Source organism: Coffea eugenioides, chromosome 2, assembly GCF_003713205.1.
Source record: "Coffea eugenioides isolate CCC68of chromosome 2, Ceug_1.0, whole genome shotgun sequence".
NCBI lineage: Eukaryota > Viridiplantae > Streptophyta > Magnoliopsida > Gentianales > Rubiaceae > Coffea > Coffea eugenioides.
Window position 1 is genome coordinate 57,850,132 of NC_040036.1, and position 9,658 is coordinate 57,859,789.

Genomic DNA, 9,658 nt, shown 5'->3' on the forward strand with positions numbered 1-9,658 from the left:
TGGAGGAATTGCAGCTTGTTGCAGGCTCACTGAATCCACCATCATTACCTGCGAAATTTCACCAAGCAAGAGCACTGTAAGTTGTCCTTGTTCTTTAAATTTTAGTTCCTTTCAAGCTTTCAAAACAAGTTCTCCGTGGCTTTACTTAGTGCAATTTTCCTGTTAATTGTCCACAATTTTTGAACATACATGTTTTATTCGTTGATTGGGCTGAATTTCTATGTCTCTGACAAATTTGGGGCCGATTATAGTTTCAAAGAATTGCTGGAATTTTTAATACCCCTGACCTGTTCGATGAAATGCCTGATTGAAAAATATACTTGAAAGATGACTTTGCTGCATTTTGCTTGTGAGGAAAATGACATGGTCAACAAGTTCAATGGTAGAAAAGCAGAGTTTTGAGGGATTCTTACATGCTTATTTTTGCACCGTTTCGGTCTTTTTTCTTTGTCTTATTCTTCCTTGGGTATGAACCCCTCTGTTTAAGGAAAGACGGGTGCAATTTAGATGTTTTTCTTCCGCGAATAAAGAGTAAATGGTAGCTGATGTTCTTTTGATCTTTAATGGTTTAATATTCAGGATTGGGTTGTGTTAATCAAAGGGGGTTGAATTTGTTAAAGAGTTTTTGTTTGATAGGTTCTCAGGCTTTAGTTTGCGTAAGATTTATGCACGGAATAGGCTATCAATTGCAGAACCCAGAAATTAGCGTCAAAGAAGAAAGTTTTTGCGAAGCATGAATGAATAAATTTCTAAAAATTGCAGTTTAACCCCTCAATTTTTGTTTAATTATCCTATGACCCTAAAAACTTTAGTTTTCTTTCAATTAGGTCCTTATTTTAATTACAATTTGGTCCTTTTATTTTAGTTTTCTTTAATTTTAACCCTATCATTTGTAATAATTGGGATTTGGCCCCTAAAACTTTTATAATTGTTCAATTAGGCCCTTGTTTGTTTTAATTTGTTGAATATGGGTTGTTTATTTTCATGTAAATGTTTTAATTGATTCAATTTCGTGTTTATTTTTCATTTCATGTGATTATTTGTTGATTAAAGTGATGCCTTGACTCTTTTCTTTGTTTTGGAGGGTAAATAAGAAACATTTCATTTCTTTAGGTCACAATTCAAGAGAGGTACACTCTACTCTTTTATTGCGATTTTACTTGATCCTATGTGCTTCTATATGATTTTATGTGTGAAATTGCATGCTTTTTGAAGTTTTATTTTATTTTATTTTATTATTTCATATTATTTCTTTATTCGCTTTATTATTTTAATTTTGTATATTTATTTAATTTAATTTTGGTCATTTGAGAGGCATTTAAATGCCAAGATGTAATAGGTATTTATTTTATTATTTATTTTATTACTTCCCCCTTTAGATTGTAGTTAGGGCCCCTAAATGTAATAGTTAGGGTTTTATTTGCTTTATGTGTTTTGCATGCCTATGTATTTATATGTTACTCATTTTCTTAGGGTCTTGCATATAGATATCATGCATATGTGCTATGTGCTATATGTGTTTGATGTGTTTTGTGAGAACCCATAATTGCCCTAATAATTTTCCTAGGGTTTTTCCCCTTTAATTGCATGTTTTCTGCATTTTCTGGCCTAGGAATATTTTCTTGGTGGATTTTATGAGTAATTATAGTTTTTAGATGATTTTTCTAGCATTGGGTAGTTTTTGAAAAATTACGGATCGATTATGGACGTGGGCCCCACTAGTGCAAAAAGTTCGAAAAAATTCGGCCAATAAGGTTAAGTTTCGGATACTGTGTAAAATTTATCGGGTGTTCAGAGATAAGTAGAGGAGTGTGAGGTGATTGATGTGAGAGGTGACCAAATGATAGAAATGCATTTACTAGTGTGCCAAGTGTCATTTTTCCATTGGGTGGACTTTATGACTTACTATTCATGTTTTTGACCTTTTGACTAAGTGGTTAAATATCTAAAAATTACCTCAAAAATTCATTATTTTCACTCCTTGGTGGCCGACTTCCTCAAGCTCAAGAAGGAAGAGAATTGCTTCAAATTTCAAGCTTCCATTTAGCTCAATCTTCCAAACCAATTGCATCAACTAGTTTCTACTCCATAAAAGCTTTCCATTAGGTGCTAGTGAGTTGCTTAGTGAAGTTTTTTGGAGGAGATAAGGTGGTCTACCACTTCCTCTCTCTTGTTTACTTGGTAAGTAGTGATTGACTATCCTCTTACACCTAATGATGTTGAATTTATGCCTAATGGTGGCTATTGTGTTAGAAATTGTGGTTTATTTCTTGGTTTGAAGTGATTTGGTTAAGTTTTTATTTTTTTGAGGAATTTTCTGGTTTTATGTGATCTTGATGGTGTGGTTGTTTTTGATGGTTGGTAATAAGGGGCTATGGCTCTAGTAGGTGCATATGATAGGAAATTGCAATCAACTTTGGGTTTGGATTGAAATGAGAAAAGTTAGGGTTGATAACCCCCAATTCTGTCCGGTTTTGGATCATAGGGTTAGAGGCCGAATTGGACTTTGCTCAAAACATGAAAGTTTTAGGTATTGATGATTTTGAAGTGCCTGCAAAATTTCAAGGCATTTGGAGTAGTGTAGAGTGAGTTATGCCGTTTTTACTGTTGCTGTTCTGGGTGATCAGAATGTGCGAACTGTGATTGTAATCGTCTGTTTTGACTGGAATTGGTTTGGATTTTGTTGTTGGTGTCTTCTGATGAAATGTAGCTTGATGTCTTAGCTATCATATGCCTTTGGAATCAATGCATTTGGACCTGTATATACTGAATTGGACTGATTACAGTTTTGTGTGATTTGGGAACCTGCAATTACAGTTTTGGGTTGGTTTTCTGCATTTTTGACCTAGTTGTGCTAGGATTTGGACTGAGTGGCCTTCTACATTGTTGTAGCCCTGTCTCTTAGCTTCGCGATGGTGGGTCTTACACCCTCATCCGATGAGCGTAGTGCATTTTGTGCCATTACCGCATTTGGAAGCCAAAACCTGTTTTTGTTGTTGGGACAAATGAGTTCCATTTCTTGATTTTCTGGTTTGCTTATATACTTATATATGCATATGAAACCCTATTGGGGTTGTGTTGGGCTTGGCTTTATGACTCGTTATCGAGTCTTATGGTATTTGTTTACATGTTCTAGGACGTGACGTTAGTGCACGACGTACTAGGGACGACGGTGCATGAAACCTCACTTGCTTAATTGGTTAGTATACTACTCACTTGGATTTATAATGTGGCTTTGCTATATGTGATTGTGATGCCTTGAAGGCTTATTTGGCTATTGGAAATGATTAGGGTGAGGGTGTACTTGACCGCCCTCATTCCTTTTATTCTTGTGACCGATTGTTTACCGTTTCACTGTATTACTGTACTGCTATATGAATTCTTGGATTTCATTCATGGAAATTGTTTGGGTGTTGGTTGGACGAGTATCCAACGACCCTACTGTACTGAGCTCGACCCCGTTGGCATTCAATTGAATCGAGCCAGCGAGGGCTTGGTCGTGAACATTGACTAGCCACGGGGACTGAAATGGGAATCTTGTGGTAATGAGACCCTTGGTTCCGGTGTACTCGAGTATCACCTAAAGTTACTGCTTGGAGTGCGGGCCCGGTTGGGGTATGATGGGTGGAAGGAATGGAAATGAAGTGAAGTCTACGGTTTGGTACTTTTAACATTGACGGAGGGTCAATGAGGTTGGATCAAGAATGTAAGCGTGGAAATGGGCTCTTGAGAGCCGTCCGTATTCTTTTACCGACTTGTTTTGCTTCTTATCTGAATTTTGCAATGAACGTTTATGCTTAAGTGATCTTGGTTGATTGTGTGATAGTTGCTCACTGAGCTTTAGCTCACACCATTCCATTTGTTTTCCTTACAGGAAACTAATCACTTTTGGAAGCTTACACTTGTTGGTTGCCAAATTGAGCCATGTATATGTCTATTTTGATAGCTCTTTGCATGAAACCCTAATGTGTATTGGGTTCATCTTTTGAATGGCAAACCGAATATGTGTATCCCTTATGTATAGCTTTTGACATGCCGTTTTGGTTGTAAATGTTGAATTGCTATGTATTAATGTTTGGTGGGATTTCGGATTCTAACACTCCAGGCACTATTCATCGTTTTCATTTTACTTATTATTTTTGTTATTTTGGTTCTTGTGGCTTGGCCGAGCGCGCTTTTATTTTCCCGAAACGTTCTAGATCGCGTGTAACTGCCCGTAGTCCTGGCGAGAGCTGGGCAGGCAGTCCGCTAACCCCTTTGGTTCGCCTTAGGGGAAGGTGGGGCTGTCACAGGTGGTATCAGAGCCTAGGTTTGCATTAGCCTGGGTGTTATAGGACTGTTTGATTTGAGGGTTTATTGTTTATGGCCTTTAAGCTTCTATTTATGGTTAATTGCTCTTGTGATGTAGGATGGCCGGACAGGGTGATTCTAGTGCTAGTCCTTCGGGGGCGAGACCTCGCAAAGTACTCCCCGTGATCCCATATCAGATACGGCCGGGAGGGGCCGTCATTCGTTGGAGCCCGTCTAACCGTCTTCGACGGTGCCCGTGTAAGGAGAAGTATGCCTACCCGAACGCCCTCGTGTTTGCTCTGGATAAGGAGCGCAAGATGTTGGCTAGAGAGAACGCTCGACTTGAGGTCGATGCAGTCCAGGATAGGGTGACGAGTAATAAGCAAGCTGCGCGTATTAAGGAGCTAGAATACGATGTGGTTGAGGTCGAGGATCGAGTTGACGACCTTTGCGCCCAACTGAGGGAGGCACGAGAGCGCGAGCTTAAGCGAGCTCGTAAGGTCAGGGGTCGCGCTGAGGCGATCCTTAATCTTTGTGACGATGGCCTTGAAGAGTGTAGCGACGAGGCTTCGTGTGCGGAGGCCGACCCTGGGGAGGAGTCTACCCCGTCGCCTGGGTCCCAGACCCCGGCAACTGACTAGGCCTTGACTTTTAGGCTTCTTTTGGGATAGTTTGGTGGTTTTTGTATGTACATAGGGATAGGGATAGAGCCTTAGCTAATCGTTTTGGGTCGTTAGATTAGCTACGTGTAAATCTCTTTTGATAAGGCCAATCCTCGGGAGATTTTCTATGTTTGTTTCTGACTTGCCTGTACTTGACTTGACTGATTGTATATATGTGTGTGGCTTTTGGCTTGTATATATGTTAGTGATCATGTTTGCCGTGTTTCAATATGTGTTAATGTGCAAGTTTTGAATGTTACTTACATGCCTGTTACTACTTTGGTTTAGTACTCTTGCCTAGACCAAGTAAAACCTATGGAAGGTACTCGGAGTGGTCGGGGACGTGGGCGCGGTGCTAGACAACCCACACCGGTTAGGGGTGCGGGGGAAACCTCGACGGGACCTGATCCTGAACCCCAAGCCGACCCTAATGTTCAGATAGCTGCGGCTATGCAGCAAATGACAAACCTGCTAGCACAAGTAGTGCAGCAACAAGCCCAGAACCCAAACCCTAACCCTGGAAACCCCGGAAACCCTGGCCATCATGTCGAGAGCGAAGATAGAGCTCTCGAACGCTTTCAAAAGTTTGCCCCGCCGAAGTTTGTTGGGGGACCCGACCCGGACGTTGCCGAGAGATGGCTTGAAAAGATGGTTGACATATTTGCAGCCTTACACTACCCTGATGAACGGCAGGTGACTTTTGCCGTGTTCCAACTTGAGGGGGCGGCCCGTTCCTGGTGGAACGTGATTCGCCAGAAATGGGAACGGGAGCAGACGCCCAGGACTTGGATGAACTTTATTCGAGAGTTCAATGCAAAATTCTTCCCTCCTCTGGTCCAGGAGAGGAAGGAGGACGAGTTCATTAGACTCCGCCAAGGGACTCAAACTGTGGCGGAATACGAGAGTCAATTCACCCGCTTGTCCAAGTTTGCGCCTGAATTAATCATGACTGAGCAACGACGGATTAGGCGCTTTATTCAGGGTTTGAATGTTGAGATTCAGAAAGACCTCGCGGTGGCTCACATCACTGCGTTTAGCGAGGTTGTAGAAAAGGCCCAACGTGTTGAAAGTGCACGGTTACAGGTCCGGAACTTCCAGGCGAAGAAGCGTGGCTTTCCTGGAAGTAGTTCTGGACAGGGTGAGAAGAGTACTCCTGCTAAATTTGGCCGAGGAACGGGAGGTGGTCGACAACCTGGTTCAGGTAGAGGGACTCCATTCAGGGGTGGCCAAACTGGGCGAGGACCGAGGGGAAACACTCAGAGTGGATCGGCTTCCGCACCTCGCGGTCCCTGCGGGCATTGCGGGAAGCCAAACCACACCGAAGATAACTGCTGGAGGAACAGGGTAAATGTCTGCGATGTGGAAGCACGGACCATCAATTGGCTACTTGCCCGGTCCTGAAACAAGATGGAAAGGGAAGCCAACCATCGCCGAGGACCAATACTGGACCAGCGAAGGGAGATGGGTCCAAACCGAAAGTGCCAGCTAGGGTGTACTCCTTAGAGCCCCATCAGGTCCCAGAGTCTTCGGAGGTCGTAGAAGGTACGATCCCTATTTTCCACCGCTTTGCCAAAGTTTTAATTGATCCTGGTGCCACTCATTCGTTTGTTAACCCTGATTTCATGTGTGGCATCGATATAAAACCTGCTAGTTTACCATATGACCTAGAAGTTAGTACACCTACGGGCAATCAACGTTTGGTGACTAGTATGGTTTATAGGGATTGTGATGTCTGGGTAGGTGAAAAGAGATTTTTAGGCGACCTGATAAGTTTGTCCATTAAGGGGTATGACGTGATTCTAGGTATGGACTGGCTAGCCAAATATAACGCCCAACTGGATTGTAAAACGAAGGTGGTAGAATTTCGCATTCCTGGCGAGGCAACCTTAAGGTTGTATATAAGGGGTAGGTTAGCCTCATCCGCTTTAATTTCGGGCATTCGAGCTAGGAAACTGATAAGTAGAGGGACGCAAGGATTTTTGGCCTTTTTGATTAACACCCCTACTGATAAGTTAAAAGTGGAAGACGTGGTTGTGGTGAGGGGCTTTCCAGACGTATTTCCTGATGAGCTAGTAGCTTTACCTCCAGAACGGGAGATAGAATTCCAAATAGATCTGTTACCTGGAACCTCACCTATCTCAAAAACCCCTTACCGAATGGCGCCTGCAGAACTTAAGGAGCTTAAGTTGCAATTACAAGATCTTTTGGAGCGGGGATTCATTCATGAGAGTGGGTCTCCTTGGGGAACTCCTGTCCTATTTGTGAAGAAAAAGGACGGAACCTTGAGGATGTGTATTGACTATCGGGGTCTGAACAATGTTACGATCAAGAATAAATATCCACTGCCCCACATCGACGAGTTGTTCGACCAGCTGCAAGGAGCAGTGGTCTTCTCAAAGTTGGACCTCCGACAAGGATATTATCAGTTGTTGATTAGAAAGGAGGATATACCGAAAACTGCTTTCAACTCGAGATATGGGCATTACGAGTTCGCCGTTATGCCCTTTGGACTGACCAATGCTCCCGCCGCCTTTATGGACCTAATGCATAGGGTTTTCAAACCCTATCTAGACCGATTTGTCGTTGTGTTCATTGATGACATTTTGGTCTACTCTAAGACACGCGAGGAGCATGAGGAGCATTTGAGAGTGGTGTTGCAGACATTAAGGGAACATCAGTTGTACGCCAAGTTTAGTAAATGCGAGTTTTGGTTGGAGAAGGTAGCATTCCTAGGGCACGTAATCTCCCACGAAGGTATATCGGTGGACCCGGCAAAGGTAGAGGCCGTGACAAATTGGAAGAGACCAGAAACTCCCACGGAAATTCGTAGCTTTCTAGGGCTAGCTGGGTACTACCGCCGGTTCATTAAAGATTTCTCCAAACTAGCAGGACCTTTAACTGACCTGACGAAGAAGCATGGTCGGTTCGTTTGGAACGCCCGATGCGAAACAAGTTTTCAGGAATTAAAGAGAAGATTGACCACGGCTCCGGTATTGGTCTTACCAAATGGAGTGGACGGGTTCGCGGTGTATGCAGATGCGTCGCGAGAAGGCCTAGGGTGTGTTTTGATGCAGAACCGTAATGTAATTTCTTTTGCCTCTAGGAAGTTGAAACTTCACGAGCAGAATTACCCGACCCACGATCTGGAACTAGCCGCGGTTGTGTTTGCTCTGAAAAAGTGGAGGCATTACCTATACGGGGTGACCTTCGAAGTGTACTCGGATCATAAAAGTCTTAGGTACCTTTTCTCCCAGAAGGAACTGAACATGAGGCAACGACGGTGGATGGAATTTTTGGAAGATTACGACTGCACAATCAACTACCATCCGGAAAAGTCAAATGTGGTAGCCGATGCCTTGAGTCGTAAGGTGCAAGTAGCAGGATTGATGATTAAAGAATGGGATCTATTAGAATCCGTCTGTGAGTGGAGACCCTGTCTCGGGAGCCATAAGGTGCTATTTAGTAATGTTAGGGTGACCTCCACTCTACTGGAACGCATTAAAGAAGGGCAAAACGAAGATTTGATGGTAAAGAAGTGGAGAGAGAAAGTGGAGAAGGGAGAAACCACGGACTTCAATTTGAGTCCTGAGGGTATTTTGAAATATCGAAACCGAATAGTGGTACCGAAGGTCGAATTATTGAAAACGGAGATTCTGGAGGAAGCTCATCGGTCCAAGTATACAATCCATCCGGGCAGCAGCAAGATGTATCAGGACCTGAAGGGAACCTATTGGTGGGACAATATGAAGAGGGAAATCGCCCAGTACGTGCAAAAGTGTCTAATTTGCCAGCAGGTAAAAGCAGAGCATCAAAAACCATCGGGTCTGTTACAACCCTTGGAAATACCCGAGTGGAAGTGGGAAAACATCACAATGGACTTTGTTTCCGGTCTACCGAGGACGCAAAGAGGACACGATGCCGTTTGGGTGATCGTTGATCGCTTAACCAAGTCGGCCCATTTCTTGCCGGTGAATATGAAGTATTCCATGGACAAGTTGGCCCGACTGTACATGGACGAGATAGTAAGGCTACATGGTGTTCCTGTGAGTATTGTCTCCGACCGGGATCCGCGATTCGTATCTCGGTTTTGGCAGAAGTGTCAAGAAACCTTGGGGACTAAACTCAATTTGAGCACGACCTATCACCCTCAGACGGATGGACAGTCAGAACGGACGATTCAAACTCTCGAGGACATGCTACGAACTTGCATTCTGGATTTCGGAGGCAACTGGGGTCAACACATGACCTTAGTAGAGTTTGCGTACAACAATTGCTTCCATTCGTCGATTCAGATGGCTCCATACGAAGCTCTCTACGGACGCAAGTGCCGCTCGCCGATTTACTGGGACGAAGTTGGCGAAAAGAAAGCGCTGGACCCGGCAACTATTCCATGGATGGAAGAGGCTCAAGAGAAGGTCAAGATGATACGGCAACGACTTCAAACAGCTCAAAGTCGACAAAAGAGTTACGCAGATAATCGAAGAAAAGACTTGGAGTTTGAAGTTGGAGACCACGTATTTCTTAAGATCACACCCTTACGAAGTCTTACAGCGGGCAAAGGAAAGAAACTTCAACCACGGTACGTCGGACCCTACAAGATCCTGCAGAGAGTAGGAGCGGTCGCGTATCGATTGGAACTGCCATCCAGTCTTTCTCGCATCCACGATGTGTTTCACGTCTCAATGCTAAAGAAGTATTATCCCGAC